Source organism: Protopterus annectens, chromosome 6.part0, assembly GCF_019279795.1.
Source record: "Protopterus annectens isolate FY-2018-M chromosome 6.part0, PAN1.0, whole genome shotgun sequence".
Lineage (NCBI taxonomy): Eukaryota > Metazoa > Chordata > Ceratodontiformes > Protopteridae > Protopterus > Protopterus annectens.
The window spans coordinates 1,451,755,741-1,451,776,451 of record NC_056737.1 but is presented as its reverse complement, the minus strand read 5'-3'; positions in this window follow the sequence as shown (position 1 = coordinate 1,451,776,451).

Below are 20,711 nucleotides of genomic sequence, written 5' to 3'. Positions count from 1 at the left end.
AGTCTGCATGACCTACCACTAAGCCATGACTCTTATACAAGAACATTGTGCTAAAATAAATATATCATGTAATAGTAGGAATGAATGTAAAGGGAATATAGGATGTATAGTACACAAAGCATGTCATTTAGAATTACTGTCAAAACTAGTGGATTTCCATAATAGTAGTGTGTGAACAGAAACAGCCATGCTAGTTGGTAGCTAGTAGGTAATAATGTCAGTTAACATACATATATAAATGTATGTATATTTACATATATATATATATATATATATATATATATATATATTTAGTTGTAGGTGTCATTGTGCATACACACTTACTACAGGGAACAGGAGAGTGGAATGGAGAAATGTGAATCTACAACGCAGCCTGAATCATGAGAGAGATACTAACCTTTACACTCACAGAACAGTATCCACAACATACCAGCATGGTCCCCGCCCTTACAATCTGAAAGGGCAACGCCTATCTCACATACCCTTTTATAGCACTGTCCTGAAATCACAGTGAGAACTGCAATCAGTGCACAACTGGCTGCATGCAATTAGCAAATGCTGGCTTACAATTGGTGCAGAGGCCATCACATGGACCTATGCAGATACCTATAAAAGCATCCTGTACTAACACTCCACACATGCAATACGTTCATTGCACTGTCTGGAGGCAGACAGAGGGAGAGAGACAGACAGAGACAGAGACAGAGAGTGAGAGAAAAAAAAAAAAAAAAAGAAAACACGCTACACACTGAGTCTAAGCTGTCAGCAGTGACAGTAGCAAGCCGTGCCAGCAGCAGCAGGAAGCAGAAGTAGTGGTAACGCAACCAGCTGCGACAAACACAAGTAATGTAAAGTAGCAGGTTAATAGTCTGCATACTGTGAACCCTCCAAATGTGTCATAGGTCTGTATCTATAAGTATGTCCATGTGATATGTTGTGTGCAAGTAGTTCCACCAAAAGGGGATGACTATACATTACATGTCAGTCAGTGTTAGGCCATGATCCTGGCAGCAGTTGTCTGTGCGTTGCCCTCATCAATGGCTGTAGTGACTGTTTTGAAAGGTTAACCAGGTTCAAAAGGCAGGATCAGCCCATCACAAAGGCAAACTGGCCAGGAACAAGTGTCTGCAGGTACCCAATATCGCTGTATATGCGTCCCATACTGAATAATTCCATAGCTTAGCAGACCTGGCCGGTTATGCTTATGATGCGGTAGTTCCCAGGGTCAGTAGAGGTGCCTCCTTAGTGGTGTGGGACCACTGTTGCTGTATGCCAGTGTTCAGGTACATATCCTGTAGTACGGCCAAGGTTAAATATCAGTCTTATATGCGGTTGTATGTCCTCTTGGAGTGCACGTAGCACACATCCAGGGATACCATCAGGTCACAGTGATGCTGTGTGTTCTGCTTTGCTGAGGGCGGCCCTCACCTGGACATGTGAAGATGATAGGGAGGTTACATTCAGCTGTGATAAGTATTTCTACTTGTGTGGGTGAAGGAGGGGATACGCACCGAACCTGTCTGCAAGAATGTTGCCAATATCTGTGTGTTCGTGAATGTTAAGTAGGTGTGTATTAACTCAGAGCATATCTGAGGCATTTGGTCCATATGTGTAACATAACTGAAGAAGGCCTTGTGGTTATCTATAGTGTTTGTGGCCATTTCCCTCCCAGAGTAGGCCGTGGCCATTGTTATGAGAGACCGTAGCGTATTACCAGTGCTGACCACAGATGCCTTCCCTTAATTTGAATCTGCTCTGTCCTGCAGTAGCCTCCTGCTATTGTTATACAATCTGCCTCTGGCTGGGGTCCACCAGACAGGATGCCTAACCTTTGTGCATAGGGTTTGGGTTAGAAATGTGTGTGCAAGTTCCATGCAATCTGTGGGATGTCAGTGGTAAGCATTCGCAAAGGGGTCAGCAGTGTGGATTGTGGCTTCCACTGGCCCAGTGGGCTGCATGAATACCATCTCAGTCCTAACAAGTGAATAACTGTCTAATCACATACATATCAAAGTAGTCTACTGTGCTGGTGGTGGTGGGATATGTATACCCAGGCCGAGTAACTTGTGTCCAGATCACACTAGTGGATGGCGTTCCACATACAGTACCTTGGTATGAACCCCCAGAGTGAGGTTGTGCATTGGACCTGTCACAGTGTGCTGACTGATGGGGCATGCTACTATGTTGTATGGAATGTGGCAGATATTGTTGCACAGGTGTTGGCTGAGCACTGATATCTGGCCATGTACTTGTGTATCCACCACGAGACACACACATGCAACATATGGGAGTAGTAGTATATCACTACACTTGAGTATCATGTATAGTATGTGTGCCATATATTGCTGACATAGTCTGCTGATATCCTGTTTGTGTTCTCTTCCAGGGAGATGGCGCGTCAGCGTAATCCCGCCTACTCTGCAGTGGAAGATGAGGAGATACACCAGAGCCTGGTGCGGGATTTTGACTTACTGTTTTCCCGCACCAGCCAGAATCAGCAGGAGAGGGCTGCACTGTGGCAAGACCTTGTCCGTAGGGTAAATGACACTGGCATGCATAATAGGACATATGAGCAGGTACGACATCACTGCAGTGATTTAATCAGAAATGTCCATCAGCGTGCGTCGGATATCCACAGGCAACAGGTTGCCACAGGAGGTGGGGTGGCCACACATCCCCCCCTCACCAGACTGGAGGGGCTACTCCTAAGTGTTGTGGCTCCAGCAACAGCAATACACCTGCATCATGATGGAGGCTGGATCCACACAGCAGCATGACATGGAGCGTGCAGGTAATATGCCATATGTACACTTGACTGTTCTGTACACTGTTAGTTTATGCATGTGTAAGGTGTGTCCGTGGTATGTAGCTGTCAACATAGTATGTAATTGTGCAGGTGTGATATTGGCAATATCAGCAGCTGACATGTGAAAGGCAACTGGTGTACTACTGCAGTGTATCATATGCAGTATCAATGGCACAGTTGTGCCTACTGACATTAATCTCCTCATTTCTGCAGGTCCCTCCGGTGTTACAGCAAGGCAGGCCATCCATGCTGGTGAGTGTGTTTAACAATACCTATAATAGTCCTGATAGTGCTAGTAATACTAGTGTAACTCAATAGTGCTCTGTGTGTATACTGCGGGGTGTGCATGTGTGCAGGTGTGCCTGTGTCCACGTGTGCATGTGTGCATGTGTGCATGTGTGCCTGTGTCCACGTGTGCATGTGTGCATGTGTGCCTGTGTCCACGTGTGCATGTGTGCATGTGTCCACGTGTGCATGTGTGCATGTGTCCATGTGTCCACGTGTGCATGTGTGCATGTGTGCCTGTGTGCATGTATGCATGTGTGCATGTGTGCCTGTGTCCATGTGTGCATGTGTGCATGTGTCCATGTGTGCATGTGTGCATGTGTGCATAAGTGCATCACTGGTAACATTGTGTGGACACTGTAAACTGTGTTTCCTGTCTTCCTCCCACAGGTTCTGGTGCTGCTCTGGTGTCCTGCAGCAGGGAACCTGAGTCTGGTGCCACAGGTACTGGTAATGATGATATCTGTGTAATGGCACAGGAAGGTGTGTCAGGGTCCGCCATTGGTCAGCCAATTGACAGTACACAACTGTCAACCCCATCATTGCGCACAGTCATCCTGCCAGTACAGCCTTTGTCACCATTGTCCCTAGGTGATGGACAGGATACAGTGGGCATTGACCAGGGTAATGTGGTATCTGTGGCACATGCTTCCCCACACAGCAGCCATGGGCAGGGTCCTGCGATGGTACCACACAGACAATTGCCCATGGGTTCTTGTGGGAGCATCCGTGGGCGTACTGCCTCTGGCAGACGTGCCCAAAGAGGTCTGTCAACCTCAGCTATGTTTCGGGCTGTCATGCAGGCACAGTGGCGTATGGAAAGGTACACCAGACAGGGTCTGAGGGAGCTGAGAGCATGTCGCACAGCCATGACTGACAGTATGCGTGACATCACGGATGCTATCCGTAATTTCACCGATGTCATAGACAGACGTTGTGGGGACATATTACAGCAGTTCCACAAACAAATGTCCATGAGCCAGGGCAATGGTGGGCGGTTGTGGCATCGATGTGGCCGTATGCCAGCAACAGCAGCAGCTGGCAGTTGGCGCGGACGACAACAGGCCCGCACATGCCCCCATAGTGCCAGCAGCAGCCCCAGCAATGCTGAATCTATGCTGTCATCGGAACGCCCCAGGAGACCACGTGCACATGACTCTGGACAGTCCAAACAGGGACCTGTGTCCAGTCAACACACTCCCACTTCTGATGACAGTACCCAGTCTGGCTTAGTACCGGATATGGTCCGTAGCACCCCTGCCAGGCACAGGTACCATGTCCGTGCCCACAGACACTGATCTGTATGACCTGCCAGAAACCCCTTGATACACACATACTGCCTTATGCTGCAGGACACGGATTACATAGCCACCTCCGCGGGTATCACACAGGATAGGACACTAACAGTGATGCTACACAACACCAGCAGTGTACACCACAAGATGCATGCACTGGACACTGTCCTCAGCACAGTGAACTGCAATGTCTGTGCAGTACCAGAGTCCTGATTCATGGCTCACAGGTGCAACCCATCACTGCCAGGTTATACCTCATACCATGCCTGTCGTCCCCTACACATGTAACACACATGGACAGGGGGGTGGTATCCCAAGGCACCACAGATACACACACGTCCAGGTTGTTGGCACAGCACAAAGCATCAGGGCCTATTCATGTACAGCTAACAGTGTGTCGGACTGCCGTCTGGTTCATAGCCTGGCACACACAACCCTCCCATACACAGGAAACCCACCTATCCTCCATAACAACACTGGCAATATGACAGTCTCAAGAACTGTCTTTATATGGCTGGACTGCATCCAGCCAAACATTGTGCGTGAGCATTACTGTAGCTACAACACACTAGTTGAAGGGTTCCCAGCATGTGGTCACTGAATTGCAGTGGAATGACATGTTACCACTCCCACAACAGGTGGGAACATGCAGCACCTGTACATTGACTACATGTAGACTATATGGCCCAGACCAGATGTGTATCCCCTGCTGTAGGTATTTTACCATATACACCCACACTGTATAGACACATACCCCATGCGGCCCCTGCACAGTAAGACACAGTCATATTGTTATGCATTGCAAATACCATTTATCCACTCGAGGCATGTGTCAGACATGGTAACTACTGCAGGTCACAGGTATTTATGTGTATGTGTCACACACATACATCATGTGTGCATTGCCATTGCTGGTTTAGGCAATGGCATGCATTGTTATGCACAAAGACCCACACAAGGTCATAATGTGTGACACAACCACACGTGGCAGTTGTGGGTTACCAAAGCATACCTATCTGTACTCTGACAATGGTAATAGACCCAGTAGCAGAGCGCACTATTGGCATTACTGGCCAACTAGCCCTGTTTGGCTGTGCTGACAGTGTGGTGACATCCCCTGTGTTTACTGGGGGAATATGCAGCATCTGGTGTATTGTAGTATTTGCCAAAAGGATCTGCTTTCTCACACTTGCATTTACACACACCCTACTACCCCCCCACACACACACTTGCAGGATTCATACCCCTACCTAACTAAGTCACGACACGTGAGAAAGACGCATTAGCGAAGCACACTATTTGGATTACTAGGAGGTTCCTCTTCTCTGGCTGTACTTATAGGGTGCTGACATCATCAGTGTTTTGAAAGGGTAATGTGCATCAGGTAGTGTGATCTCCTGATTGCCAAAACTAACATGCTTTTCATGCAGAATTGCACACACACAAACTCCCCACATCCAAACACACACACACTTGCAGGTTTCAAACCCCTACCTAACTACGTTATGACACTTGAGAGTGACGCTGTAGCAGACTGCGCTATTCGGATTACTGGTAGGTGTCTCTTCTCCAGCTGTATGTATAGGGTGCTGACATCATCACTGTTTGGAAAGGGTAATGTGCATCATGTAGTGTGATCTCCTGATTGCAAAAAAGCACATGTTTTTCATGCAGAATTGCACACACACAAACTCCCCACATCCAAACACACACACTTGCCATTTGCAGGTTTCAAACTCCTACCTATGTTATGACACTCGTGACAGATGCATTAGCAGAGCACGCTATTCGAATTACTGGGAGGTTTCCCTTCTCCTGCTGTACTTATAGGGTGCTGACATCATCCGTGCTTAGATAGGGGAATGTGCATCCTGTAGAGTGCTTTCACAGTTGCCAAAAGGGACAACTCCCTCACACAGACTTGCACACACACTACCCCCCTCCACACACATTGGGCAATTACAGGATTCAAACCCCTACCTAGCTATGTTATGACACTCGTGACAGACGCATTAGCAGAGCGCGCTATTCAAATTACTGGGAGGTTTCCCTTCTCCTGCTGTACTTATAGGGTGCTGACATCATCCGTGCTTAGATAGGGGAATGTACATCCTGTAGAGTGCTTTCACAGTTGCCAAAAGGGACATCTCCCTCACACAGACTTGCACACACACTAACCCCCCTCCACACATACTGGACAATTACAAGATTCAAACCCCTACCTAACTATGTTATGACACTCATGACAGACGCATTAGCAGAGCGCGCTATTCGAATTACTGGGAGGTTTCCCTTCTTCTGCTGTACTTATAGGGTGCTGACATCATCCGTGCTTAGATAGGGGAATGTGCATCCTGTAGAGTGCTTTCACAGTTGCCAAAAGGGACATCTTCCTCACACACACATCAACCCCGCTCACTCACCCACACACACACACACACACACACACACACACACACTGAGCAATTGCATGGTTCGAACTCCTACCTACCTATATTATGACACTTGAGGGAGACGCATTAGCAGAGCGAGCTAACCGAATTACTGGGCATCTGGTCTGCATCTGCAGTATTTATAGGGTGCTGACATCTTTATTTCTACAGAGGTATGTACATCTAGTGCTACCTGTCAGGTGGGGGATAGCATATATATGCATTTGCAGCCACCTACGCCAGGGTCAGATATGCACATCGCACTGGCAGGTTATGTTCTATACCATGCTTCATGACCACAGGACCTGTAACACACAACACAACCAGTCCAGAACACCACACCCACATCCAGGACACACACTTAGCTTCCCTGGGAACAGTGCCGGGATATGCAGGTGTTCACATACACCATTCCAGTTGTTAACATCAGGTACAGGCATATTGTGTGTGAGAACTACTCAGGCCTCTACCACTTTACCCTACAGCCACTACAATTTGTGGGTCTATGTGCTATGGCAGAACCACACACCACAGCCACATGGGGGAATACATATTGCACCTGTCCATCTGCAACATGGGTACTCACTGTTCCACACCAGAGGTAGACCACCATTGTTAATATCTGACCATACCCACCTTTCCCTGGACATCCATATCCCATCCCCACCCCCAGGCAAGGTTGTCACTGCACACAAACTGTATTTAGCACAAGCAGACTCTACACTTGTGAAGACTGGGGTGGACGACTTTAAAGGACCCATGCTGGGGGACTATACTGGCCACTCAGCATAATCCTTGACAATTGCATTCTATGAGCATGTGTACGGTTTGCATTGATCATGCTATCCCACAAATACCCATGACTGCTCCACAACAAGACACCTGTCAGGTGTACACCAGCCATATATGAGCCGTCCAACAGACAGAGTGAGCTAATACATTGCAGAGCTGTAGCCCACAGAGGGAGGACATCTGTGAACAGTTCCGGCACGGCACTTCATTCCCACATAATCATCACAACACAGTGTTGACAGTGGAATTGCCCAGACAATGCAGATAGGGCTCCCCTCAGTCTGTTATTGACGGCCACTTACTGTTAGAGATCCTCAGCAACCCTCTTCCAGCACACACCAACAACATGGCTGTGGGTTAGCACATTCAAACCCTGGGATCTCCACTGTACCCCTGCTTGACAGACGCACAGCTCACTAGCCTCACACATTGCCTTATGTTACCTACTTTACAGTGGCACAGTAGCCTACTGTACTGGGGATGCAGATGCCAAGCACACTCTGGCTGAGCTGTCATTCCCTAGGGCAACAAGCCTAGTATTGACATCTACACCCATATGTTCAATTGTCAGATGCACAATATTTGTTGTGCTGTTCTACTGTTTGCAGGTCTTTATTGCCATAGCATTCCCTGTTCCTATGACCAACTTGTGTATCTGTGGAAGATGTTTGCATATGATGGCGATCCACTATATCACTTATGTCTCTGTAGTCATTTACTGTGTGCACTGGGCAGATTTCTGTGTTGTGGCTGGTTCCTGGAATGACACATACAAATACCAGATATGTGTGGCCAACTGCTAAACAGAGATATGGCCTAAATGTGTGAGCATGCCCAGTTCAGCCTTTCCATGGCATGTTGTCTGACATATGCCTCATTTATCAAAGTGTGCAAGCATGCCCAGTGTGAGCTTTCCATATGTTGCACTCTGAAGTCCACCACATATTTGGGTGTGTGTGAACTTCAACAATATCTCACGTTTATGGTTGAGTGTTGGGTGTCATGCTGTGTACTAACTGGCCAACTGCTTCGTGTCTGCCACAACAGGGATTATACTGTGCCTGCAGGGATTGCATGGGATACTTTGCAGACAGTTGTCAACATACTTTCATAATGACCTAACACTGTAGTACCGTATAGTGTACTGGTTCAGTACTTTCACTGTGGTGGACAGTATCCTGGGCTTTAGTCCTATCACTGCTTGACATCTTCATAGTGAGCACAACAGACTGTGTAGGGGCCAGTTGTGCACATATGACCATGTTGCATTATGTTCAGATATGGACTACCTACACCAGGCTCGTCCAACATTGGTAGTGTATTCCACAACAAAGGTGGACATTGGCAAACACTAGCGATGTTCCCTAGGCCATTTCTGATGCTAGTCACAGGGTGTGTTTGTCCTTCGACACACATTGTAACTGGAGTTTGCCATGACATATGTCATGGTTAGTATACTGTGCCTCCGTCTACCTCTGACATAACAGTGATACCCAGGGTTAACCTACCATCTCCCATCCACTCATCGGGATTCCTCTTGAGGGGTGTCGATAGGTGACTCTCTGGCTAACCTGTACCGGGTGTTTACTCAAGAGTGGGGGTGCCTTCTGTGTTATAGATCATTCTGTACAGCTTGTCCTATGTATGTCAGTGCTGGGGTTCAGGTCTCTCATGTGCATAGCTCACTGCCATTCAGATTGTACAAGGTGCAGCATGTTCATTGATTCCAGGTTGGACATGGCTTCATACATCAGGCACAGCTTGCCTGTAGCTGGGCAGTATGGCAGTGTGTGGGGCTGCAGTTTGTTTACTCAAGCAACACATGGCATCTGTTCATGCTCTTTGCTACTCCTGGTGGGGTACTGTTGTGGACTTTACAGTTGATGGAGGTGTCTGCTGAGGTATATCCCACAGGGGCTATTGTAGTCAATTGTGATGCTGATGAAGGATGACTGCAGAGCCACAGTGACCTCCCCTTATCTACATCTGACAACCTTCATGATTGGGTGGGTATATGGTATGTTTCTGCGAACACTACAGCCACATGTTTGTCCAGTGCAGGATATCTATCACCTTGTGTCCCTAGGTCTCTCATTACATGTTAGATACGTAATGGGTTAACACCTGTGTGGTAATTTGTGGGCACTTACTGTATATCCACGGTGGTTGTCTATACACAGTTCTGCAATTAGCTTGCTGACATGGCTATGGCTCCAGTTGTCTGTTTGTAGGTGGCCCTTTTGTGGGTTGCTTGTGTCAGCTGGGGGTTGGATATGGTGGGCTGTTTGTACTCCTCTGCATACATGTTCAGTCACAGTCCTTCCATGTTGGCCTATACCTATGGGACATATATACAGAAGGGGGGGGCCAGGACCAAGCCTTGTGGGATGCCACTCATATCTGCTTTGTAGTCTGACATGGATGCAGCATGTCTGACCATGTCAGTTCTGTCCTTGGTCTGGTTTGCAACCCATCTACTGACATAGGGGTATATATTTAAGCTGATGAACATATCCATACTGAACTCGTAGGGTATTGTCTAGAAGCATATGCATGGTCCAGCTACGCTGTGTGGACCACATTGCCCTCATCAATGACCTTAATGACTGTTTCAAATGGGTCAAACATGTTTAGGGGCAGGATCTGCAGTTACGACAGCCACACTGTATAGGGTCCAGTATCAGTAGGTCCACAATAGCTTTATGTCTGCGGTACATACTGATCCTTTCCATAGCTGTGCAGACCAAGCTTGTCAGGATCCTGGGGTGGTAGTTTGCAGTATCCATTCAGGCAACACCTTTGTTGTGAAGGAGCACTGTTGTTGTACACTGCTCTTTGGGTACATATCCTGTGGTAAGGCTGACATTGGGCAGTAGTGTGATTTCGCATTCCATTATTCTTGGAGTCCATGTTGGCCTCAGCCCAGGACACCATCACATACCTTTGCTGCTGTGTGTTTTGCTTTGCAGATGATGGCTGTAGCATCTGCAATGTCAGGGGACCAGCAGTCTGCTGGGATAGATATTTTGCATTCTGGGGGGGGGGGGGGGGTTGCACTGCACCTGTCAGGTTGTATGTTAGCAATATGTGTGTGTGTTTGGTATGTTGTTTGTAATATCTGTGTGATTCGGAGCATATCTGTGGATTCCCAACATGGTTCCTACCATCAGTTAAGTAAGCCTTGTGATTATCCTTAGTGTCCTGTACAATTTGTATCTTCATAGGTTCATGGGTTCATACTAGGCTATCCACCCTAGGGCATTAGTAAGCCAAGCCAGAGTGTGTGTGTCTTTCGCCGCCTCTTGCTATGTGACTATTATGGCCATTTATGATTTTCTTTACTGTGCCTCTGTCTGGTCGTGACACAGTGAAGACCCCCAGTATACATGTACGATCATCCATCCACTTGGCAATATTCCTGTTGAGGGGTGTCAGTGAGGGGCTCTGCCTAACATGGATTGGGATCCTGTTTCTGGGTGTGGGGAGCCTCTGGGTTATGTATCTGTCCCTCCAGCACATCCTATTTCATTATGTGTTGAGGCTGACATCTGTCACTCTCACAGCTCCAATGGCTTTGATTTCCTGCGGTGGAGCATGTCCATTACTCCTGTGTTGGACATGGCCTTGTACAACAGACATACAATGCCTCTGTGTAGGCAGTCTGTGACTGCATTCAGCTGGGGTGTCTACAGCCAGGCAGCATATGACATATATTTGACACCCTTTATCCTCTTGGTGGGGTACCTTTGAGGTCTTCCAAACCACTGCAGGTGTCACGTATGGTACATCCCATATGAGTCATTGTACTAGATTATGGGTCTGATAAGGGAACAGTACAGGGGCACAGTGACCTCTGTTGATGTAGATGTGAATCCTTTCATGATACGGTGTCCAATATCGACAATCTTCCTAGCCACATTGGCATTGTGAGTGTCACATGACAGATTACTGTCGACTTGTGTCCCTAGGTCCCTGATTACTCCTTGCATACATAATGGTTTACCACCTATGTGGTAATTTGTGAGTACCTTGTCTGGTATTTGGTGGGAAATTCATACTGTCCAGTGTCTTCAGGATGTCTGGGTGGAGTTCTTGTGTGTGAGAGCGTGGTCTGTCGCATGCTACAGACTGTACAGCAGTTTTGACTACACTTAGGTGCACATGGGTGGTCTCCGCTGCTTTGTGCATTGTCAGTTACCTGGCCGTATGGGTGTCTGTGCTGCATATGGATACTCCCCCTCCTTTGATGTTTTGGTCCAGGTGTTGGGGCCATAACGCATGATATGTGGTATAACCTGGTAGTGCTGGTGTACTATCACTAGGCTTACAGCAGGCTTCTGTCACTGCACAGACATCGATGTTCTCCATACTGGGAAGTGCCTCAGTGGCATGCATATTGCAGTTTACACATCTGGCATTGGTCAGCATTACCCTTATGTTTCTTACCACTTATGTTTTCTAGGGTGGTGGCTAGTCTTTTTGGCCTTGCCTACATACGGCTCTATGGAGGTGGCAAAGGCCTTATCCAGTATCCAGACGCACAGGGGTAACAGGTGCAAGCCATCCCTGGAACAGCAGCATGGCTTGTCATGCATGACATCTCAAGCAGACAGACATTAGACCCTCTTGGACTGACAGCTGTAACTGTGCCACCTGTTAAAGATGATCATTCTGTGTTTGTACTGTGGCATCATTCTTGGTGAGGGTTGGATGCTGCACACGGCCAGTGTCATACCGGCCTGGGGTACATACTCAGAGAGCTCATCCATGTCTCTTTTCATGTAGTCCAGGGAGGTACATCTCAGGTCATTCACACCAGCTTGGACACTGAGTGCATCATATTTCTGCTTGCTTTGGGGTGACCTGCGTACTTGTGTTATGTGCCATATTGTGGCAGCCTACAGGCAGCTTACTGTACCCTTTCCCTTGTTCAGTCTGGTGAGTGGGACAGCAGTGTGTCTGCCTATACAGACACCTATTACAACTGTATCAGGCATGTTGTTTCTCCTTCTGGCCTGTGACTGTTTGGCACACCAGCTTTGTGCACTATGTGTTGCATGTGCTATGTTTGGAGGTTGTGGTTGCTTGGGATCTGCTTTGGAGGCTTCTGTTGGTGTGGTGTGTTTGTAATTAGGGCCTCTGGGAATGTTTTTCTGTGTTTATGTGTTTGGTTTACAGTTGTGGTAGGTCTATGTGGGACTGGGTTTGTGGTGTATGTGGTTACCTTCTCCTCCTGACTAGTTTTGACAGTACTGAGTTGGGGGAGCTCAGCCTCTGGTTTGGATACATGATTGCATCTATCACATATATTTTTATTTATTGGGGGGAGTTGTGGTTGTCTGTGTACTTGGGACAGGTGTCACATCGCCTCTGGATTCACAGATTCTACTTGTTGTGGCTTGCCTTAGTGGATTGTATGTGTGGACATATTTTATTGCCATACTACTGATCAGTGATTACTTCCCTTTTTATGTTTGCTCTATCATGTGGTAGCTTCCTCATTCTCTTGCATGGTTTGGTAATGGCTGGAGTCCAGCATGCCAGATGCCTGCGTGCATGGCATTGTGTCTTGTTGTTATTTGTGATTGCATACTCCAAGCATTCCTGGCTGTGTTCATGGAATGCCTGTATAACATGTTCTGCGGTGTGTCCCATATTCTGCACTTGCACAGGGCCTTTCGTGGATTCCACATCGGTTTGGAGGGGTGCAACCTATGCTTTACACATGTTTTTCACTGTGGTATTCTGGCCAGGGACTGAGGTCGGGATGTGTATATCCAGTGTGATTATTCTATGGTCTGGTCTTACCAGTGAGGGATACACTTCTCATCTTGCCATCCAGTACACATGTTGCTGATTATCACATCCAGTATGCTTACCCCTCTTGTGGGAGTGGTACGTTGTTCCTGGGCATTTTGGTTTATGGATTCTGGTAACTTTTCTCCGACTGTGTTGGTGCTAGTATAATGCTCCCGGTGTATGTCTGGGTATTTTCAGTCAAGCAATATAATGTGGTTTGGGGGGCTTGATATATTCATGTATTCCAACATAGGCCAGGTGCAGTTCCTGGTATTAGGACAGTAGTCTGCAGCAGGCTATATAGTGGGAGGTGGTTTTAGCCATTGGTATTTGACCATGGCTAATCCATGCTGCTTCTTGTTGTGGTCCCAACATGGGGGTGTGGTTATCCTTGACATTTATTGCTAGTCACCCTCCTTTTGTAGCTTGTTCCATGTTTTGCGGCTGTACAGCACAGTATGAGGTGTGACCTGGTAGTGTTAGGGTGCTGATGTGAGCCTTGACCCAGTTTTCTATTACAGGACTGATATCTACATTCTCCATACTGTGTGCGTTTACACTGCACACATCTTGCTGTTTAGACTTCTGGCATTGGGTAGCATTACATCTAGGTTCCTATCCCTTGTGGTGCCTATGAAGGTGGGTTTGTGTTTTGAGACTTACCTATTCAGGGCATGCTGTGGGTACTGACAGCCTTTGCCAGTATCCATGGGGCATGGACTTATAGGTGCATGCCACCCCTAACAGGTGGTGCATCATGTCATGCTCCGCATGTCTTCCCAGCCTGAAACACATTGGCTCCCCTTTGACTAACTGCATTACTTCAGCCAGTTATTGCACTTGATCATCCCATCGTCATTTTGTGGCTTCATGCTTGGTGAGGGTGGATGTTAGTCAGGGTCCTCAGGTGTGCCTATAGTACATGGTGTTACATTACTTAACACATGGTATTCATGCCTCAGGTGGTGCTGCAGGGCTGCCTCTGTTGGATATGCATATTACACTCCCTGTACATGTTTGTGAGCAGGTCATGTCATTTTAGGCATCCATGTTATTATTTGAGTGAGTCAGAGGGGGTATCATTCTCAGGGTTCCTTCTGAGCCAGTGTATGTGCTATGCGTTGCCTCTTTGCCAAGGCCAGGGCATACTGGGCACGCCTCCTTCTGCCTACTGGGGCAGGCTCAGGTTGTTCCTCCTCCAAGTCACGCTCTGCCTGTGATGGCCTTGGCAATGGTGGGGGGCTGTTTGGCCCAGCCCTATGCTGGTCCTGCTGCAGCTGTTTTCACAAGATCATATTATGTAGCATAGCACATACCATGACAATTTGGGTACATGTAGTTGGTGTGTACTGCAAGGCTCCACCAGATGTGTCCAGACACCAGAACCATGACTTGAGCAGCCCAAACACACGCTCTATTACATTACGTGTTTGTGCATGTGCCTCATTATGGCGTTCCTGTTCAGGTGTGTGTGCGTTTCTGATGGGTGTCATCAGCCACGGCTCCAGTGCATAACCTGCATCCCTAACTAGGTGTCCGTGTGGGATGTCCCCATTGGCAAATGTCTGGTACAGCTGCGTGATGTGGGAATCATGGTAACTCCCAGGGCAGCCAGCACACACATTCATTATTATGCCCTGGGCATCACAGACGACCTGGCAGTTGATGGAGGGGAAGCCCTTGCGGTTAATGCAGGCCCTACCCCGCTCACCAGCTGGTGCTTTGATGCATATGTGCGTGCAGTCTATTGCACCCACTACCTCAGGGTATTCCGCTATTTGCTGGAAGAGATGCATATTGCTGGCCAATACCTCACGGGCATTGGGGAAATATACATGATCACCGACATGTGCTGACATGGCATCCAGGAACTGGTGCAGTATCCTGGAGGCTGATGCCTGTGATATCCCCATCATATCACCAGTTGGTCTCTGGAAGGTACCTGTTGCTAGTATTCTTAGGCCAACACATACCTTGGTTTCCACTGGGATGGGTTCCCCTCTGTTGGTTCTGTGTGTGAGGCGTGGCCTGCACAGCTCAACTATTTGCTGCAGGAGCTCTCTGTCCACTCTATAGCGCTCTACTATCTCCAGCTCATGTAACCCGTGGTAGATGACCCTGGGCCTGTACACTCTTCTCCGTCTCCTCACTGTGGGTTGTCTGGCACCATCTGCATTGTCACCACCCTCAGCAAGTCGCCTATGTCTCATTATGACAGCTATGGCAGCCCCTAACATTTCTGCTCTGAGTGAAGCTTTTTCAGTTTTTACTTCTATTAGCTTACTCCTGTCTTGCAGTGTCTCTTGAGAGAAACATCCTGCACTGCTGTTTGCAGAGTTTTAAGTGCTGGGCTGGGCTACTATTCTGCCTGTGTAATTGCCTGCCTCTAATTGTTTTCACCTGCTAGCTCCAGCAGTATTCCCTGCTAGCTTCCTACTAATTCTGTTGCTTCCTTTTTCCTTTCTGTTTCCTCAGGGGGGAGCAGCGTGCATACCAGCAGAAACGCGCTCACAGTGGCTTACACGCGTGCACACATGCTTACACTGTTCAGGATCTGCCTTTTCGGGTTAAAACGCGCGCACACCAGCACAAACAGTCTTACAAGTCTGCCAACAGGCTCCCACATGCTCAGTCTGCCTTACACGCGCGCACACTGCCCTACTCGCGCTTCATGGTGCGCACACGTGCGCATGCACGCCCAGCAAGATACTTTAGTGTAACAGTGTACACCTTCCATTTCTTGACTTTCCTAGACTTATCTTGTGGCACTCCTCTTTCCTTGATCTTTGTATGACATCTGTCATGTTACACTGACCTCCAATGAACTGCATTTCTTTCTACCATTCCCCCCTGTGATGTCACCTATCTCCTACTCTATTCCTCCCCCTTATGTATCTCTTACACTACTCAGACTGTGCTCATTTGCTATGTGACTGTGAGATTCAGTATCCTAACCCTCATTTACATGAGATTGCTACTAATGCTTAGTTACATGTCTTACACTCAGCTTCCCCTCTTAGCAACCACTACACGGTGGCCATGTTGTTTTTGGTCTGCTGGTCCCTGCATTGTCATTCCATGTATTGCATAAAACCCACATTTGTGGGTTTATAACCTTCATTTTTATGTTTTATGCAGCGCAGCCCGTTTGCACGGGGCTGCGCTGCGCCGAAAAAAAAAAATTATATTTTTATTATTTTTGCATCGGGTTACCTGGCCAATGGCCACATATTTGGCCATTGGCATGCTGCCTGACACATATGCACCCTTTATTTGGAGCTGACATGGCTCCATTGTGAATTTTGCAGAAACGTACTCAGTTGTCAACTGAGTACATTTCTTCAGCTAAAACGTCTCTTTCACGGCTGGTTTCTGCTTCCTGGATCGCTAATATACCTCATTTGCATACCTTTCGGCTGCAAGTGAGGTATTTAGCATGTCCACGCCCAGTCCGTGTAAGAGACGTTTTAGCTGGTCTCTTACACGGAGTTTAGGGCTGTTCCTGGATCGCGAGGCTTGCATGGAGTGTTACACATCTCTTACACTCCATGCAAGCCTTCGTGAATCCTGCCCGAGGTTTTTCTATGTTTGATTGACAGTCTCAACAATGAATTTCAGTTTATTGATTTTTCATGATCAAAAACTGGGAAAAGTGGGAAAAAACTCCCAATATCCACCTCTAGCTTGAATAGTCTAAGTAATTTAAGTTAAATGAACCACAATCTAAAATCTTCAGTAAAAAATTGCACATCAGAACATCCCCCAGTAGATAGGCCCAGTAAGGAAGAATGGTATTGTTATTTGGATATATCCCAAATATCCTGCTGAATATTATTTTTAATTTGAATATATTTTTTATTACTGATTTACAAACATTTTTATAACACCGAGTTATTCATTTATATCAGCCAGTTATGTTTTACTAGCTACTTATATTTTAAAGTTAGCTGTTTAAATATTATTATTTATTTACTATAGCTGCCTTTAAAACACACCATTTTTTTAATTAAAATAAATTCTTGATTGTCATGGTCAACCAAAAGTCTATCATTCCTTACTAATCTGGTCATAGTATAACAAAAACATGGAGTTATTTATTTTAATGTGGCCAACTCATTTAAACCAGTGCCACCTTAATTTCAAATAAATTGAAGCGTGTCTGAAATGGGCTTTAGATTAATAACTATAACCAGACAATTTTCTAACTTGGAGCATGAAACAAAAAAGGTAACCTAGCTATCCAGATAAGTTTTTATATTGTAGATTAAGATGTTTATGCTCAGCAGTGCTAGGATATTTCTGATATCAAAATCAAGCAAATCATTTACATAAAGAGTATTAGACATAAACTTAATAGTCTGTAGCCTTCTTTTCATATAATTGAATGGTAAAGTCATCAGCAAAAAAATATTATGTGAAATTTAGCTAACATAACTCTCTGTCTCTCACGGCTCTTCATAATTCTGAATATCAAGTGAATGGTGCATACACAGATATTGACACTACAATTTTTCTAATATAAATAATTTTCATTAATAGCTTACAACCATAATTATCTTGCAAAAACATTTGAGATTTTATAAATGTCACTATGACAAATTAAGGCAACACCAGATAATTTATAATTAGCTAAATATATAAGCACATACTTAAATGACCTGCTATTTGACAGTACAGAATATCAATTCCTGTGGACACCAAGGTATGTGTAGCATGACAATCCTTGCTACAGGGACCTTCCAGTCACCAACTGGAGACACAGTGAGTGTATGCCATGCATCTGCCTCATGGATAAAAATCTAGATCCTTGGTGCCATGTTAAAACATATGGAGGAGCATATGTGATTTCTATGCATCACTGAAGAGAGAAACAACACTATTCATGAGTTTTATGAAATAACCTGTTTCCATGAGATACTTGATGTTACTGAGTGCTCCCATATCACCATCAAGTCCTCACTTGTGTCACAGGGACAATGATGTATGAACCATATGAAATTTCACTTCATCAACTGTCTGACATTCTACAATGCACAGGGTATAACATACCATGAGCCAGAGTGCTACCCAGGCAGTGCCCACAATTCCCACAACTGACACACATGCAACTTATACCAGCACTTTGTGCTAGATGACTTCCCTCAAAGACTTCTAATTACAGTGTCAGATATGTTCCTGAACCATAGCTCATTACACCAATACATAACCCACAGACCATAGCATAGAATGCCTAGAAATCTGCACTGTAACAGACCTCCACCTTCATTTAACCTGTGTTAAAATTAATAAAGGCCTGATTCTGCTGCTTTGAAACTCTGATGGTATGGTGCATATCTGCCATCCGTACAGTTTTGCACAACATGTTGGTATTCACACAGATAATGCAGGCTATTGCCATTGGAGGACAGGACATGCTGCACATAGCAGTGGAGGAAGGCCTGTTCAGGAGTCACTGGAGGACCCAGCTGCAACGGATGTCCACATGAAGCAGAGACATGCACAGTGCTGTACGGCATGGGCTACAAGACAGCATCTGGTTCCCAATTATAGACCAGATTAGACATAGCAAACATTAACAGTGGTGCTTGCAGTACAGCAACTAGGTTATGCTATATATTGCATTGACTGGACTCAGTGTGCATCAGACACAAGCTGCCCTGGAAACAGAGCACTGATGGACGGGTACAACTGTCATATATACACAGGTGGGGAGGATCACAATGTCACTGTTTAGCAGTGGGCTCAATGAGTGTATGTGTGTGTGTGTGTGTGTGTGTGTGTGTGTGTGTGTGTGTGTGTGTGTGTGTGTGCATGGGGGGGTAGGATACTGATTTGGATGCGCATGAGTGTCAAGGCATGATGATTGTAGTGAGCATGGAAGGCTATGTAAGGCGAGAGGAAATGGTGCTTCTTGGTCATAGGGCATGTATGTGGACACACCCCCTGCAAAAGTAGCTACAATTTCTGTGTGTCTACAACAGATCTAGTGGGCTTTCAGTAGGTAATCATGTTGGCTGTGCACATTCCAATCCAAATGGTTGTCTCCTCTGAAGAATGTCACTAGCATGAAGTGTGGCTGGCACAAAGGAAGGTGAGTTTTGTAAGCATGAATGGCGGGTTGTGCCACAGTGATGGCTGTCATGTATGTCTAGCCTTCAGGGACATATATGGTAGAGCTCACCACCTACAACACTGATAGTAGTAATGGAGAACATGGTGCTATCTGACCATGACTGTGATCTACCTGTCTAACTGTATGTCTCCCCAGTGGAAGTGGATGAAATATGGCCACATCAGTGGCATTGACCCTGGCATGTGACAGTAGACAGACCCTTGGGGAATGTGGTCCCATATGTCCATGTTGACAGCTTAGGTGTTTTTTTTCCATGGACCATTATCATACGTTCATGATATACACTACAGATGAGGATTTAACATTTTGAGTGAATCGGTTTATTAATAGAGTTATTTTTCTAGTGATATGTAATACTGGTATAGTGATACTCGCTGTGTAATTAAATAAGGAAGCAGCTGACAGACACTGAATCATTGTCCCAGGTTCAAGAATAAAACAGTTTTCTATGCAGAGAAGCTTGCTATACACAAGAAATAACATCTTCAATCATTTCCAAATCCCGTGCTATTTTAAGTGTATGGTTTCATCTGTCTAAGCAATTTGTTCATCATATTAGCAAGACAGCTTTGTTTTACAGTTCTGACAGCACTGTAAGATCTATACTTTTGAACCCTGCAAGCTATTGACAACACTTCCAACTCTGGCTTCTTGTTACAAACACGTATGCATCATATTTAAGCATAGAACTGACTGTGTAAAATATTTCTCTTTCTTTTGCCTCCATTCCTTTGTCACATTGCCATTCAGCTTCTCTGCCTCCAGCAGTGAGGTTGAATTTATGGTTCTTTTAAATCTTCACAACCAATCTCTTTTTTTTAAGTATCATCTTCTGGAGTCAGACCCTCTTTCTTATAGTCTTTTTAATATCTTCCTTGATCATTACATTCCACTTCTTTATAGCGTCATTAACCCTACATTTACAATTCAGAATTCTATTGTTACTGCTTTTCATGTGTTTTTCTTCAGTATTTATTTTTCCCTCTACTATTAGTTTTCTCCCTGATAATCCTTTCTGCCCTTCACACCCTTTTATGAAATACTATTCCTGGTCAAGCATATTTTCTTTAAGTGTAATTATACGCTTGTCTTGTTGTATTTTTTCATTTAAAAAGATAGCCATAACTTTCAAATCTGTACCTTAATATTAGGAACATTTCTTATTGTGA